At 38.6% G+C, this 1,647-nt stretch overlaps 1 pseudogene; it reads left to right on the top strand.

Annotated features, from left to right (window-relative positions):
- The first annotated feature begins 437 nt into the window (after nucleotides 1-437).
- Nucleotides 438-929, top strand: LOC103598697 (annotated as a pseudogene).
- Nucleotides 930-1,647: the final 718 nt, after the last annotated feature.

The following is a 1,647-nucleotide window of genomic DNA, read 5'->3' as shown; positions in this document are numbered from 1 at the left end:
GGAGACAAACTAAAAAATACTACAGATAAGTCAAAATGCAGTTCTTTTTAAAAAGGTACAAATAACCTATAGGAAAGCAAGGTGGGAAAAAAAACCACAGAAAGCAAAAACACCACAAACATAAAACATAAAATAAAATGGCAGACAAACTCTAACATATCAATAACTGCATTACATGTAAATGTCTAAATATACTAATTAAAAGACAGATATTGGCAGAGTGGATTAAAAATCCCGATCCAACTATAGGCCATCTACAGGTAACTCACCTCAAATATAATGATATAGGCAGGATGAAAATAAAAAAATGGAAACAGACATTCCATACAAACACTAATTTAAAAAAAAGGGGGGGGGAGTGGCTGTATTAATATGACATAGTCAACTTCAAAACAAAGAAAATTACCAGTTAGGGTGGGGACACATGCCGGTTCAACATGCATATGGAGAAGTGTTATTTCTGTTCAGGGCCCATCTATCCTGGCCACACCACGATGTTCATCCTCAACAATTGCAAGGTATTTAGATTCTGTAAATCCAAATGTCATAGAAACTTTAAAAAGAAGCGCAATCCTCACAAGGTCAGGTGGACTAAAGCATTCTGGAAAGCAGCTAGTAAAGAGCTTACAGTGGATAATTCATTTGAATTTGAAAAATGTAGAAATAAATCTGTCAAATACCAATAAGAGCTATGGAATAAAACTATTGTTGCAATGAAGAGAGTTGAAGAGATGAAACAGAAATGCCAGGCTAAATTTATAATGAACAGATTGAAGAAAAATAAAGAGCTACAGAAAGTTCATGACATCAAAGAAGTCAAGCAAACCAGTCATCTTTTCCGGGCCCCTGTTGCAGGCAAAGGAAAGCAGCTGGAAGAAAAAATGGTACAGCAATTACAAGAGGATGTTGACATGGAAGATGTTTCTTAAAAACCTCACGGTCTGTAACCATTTGTATTTGTATGTTTGAAAATCTCCTTTGGAGACAGAACTTCTAAATTATTGGTTTATTTTTTATATAAGGTCATTCAAATGAAAAGCGATTAAATATACATCTCTCTTACATTGCTTTCTGCAACACATCAGATATTATGGATGTTAAATTGCATCTCAGTGTTAAATCTTCACAATAGATGTGCTTATGTAAATCTTGAAAATTCTATTTGTAAATACAGAAGTGAATTGTGGACATAAAATGGTCATGCTGACTTCCAGTCAAGATGGCAGAATAGATGATCCCCAGCGTCACTCTCTCCCACAAATCAACCAATTTACAACTACAAAAAAGCAACAATAGCCAAGCTGGGGACACTAGAGCTCAGAGGTAGAGGAGGAGAGACCTATGGAGTGCATGAAGGTGGGACAAGCCACCATGAGAGAAAGAAAAAACTGCTCGGACCATATCGAGCCCCAGCTGCTTCCAGGCTGGAGCTGTTGAGCACATGGAGCAGTAGCTAGCAAAAGCCACAGCTATGCCCTTCAGATGAAATTGCTTGGAGGCGGCAGGGGAGAAGAGGGCCTTGTTGGCCCCCAGGCCAGCAAGACCACTAATAGGGTTCTGTAGACCCACATAGGAGTGAGGAGCCATAACAACTGAAAAAAAGGAGCCACTCAGAGGCCAGTGAGTCATTACAAGGGACCAGCACAT

Source organism: Galeopterus variegatus, unplaced genomic scaffold (assembly GCF_000696425.1).
Source record: "Galeopterus variegatus unplaced genomic scaffold, G_variegatus-3.0.2 Scaffold2714, whole genome shotgun sequence".
Taxonomy (NCBI): domain Eukaryota; kingdom Metazoa; phylum Chordata; class Mammalia; order Dermoptera; family Cynocephalidae; genus Galeopterus; species Galeopterus variegatus.
This window is presented reverse-complemented; position numbering and strand designations above follow the sequence as displayed.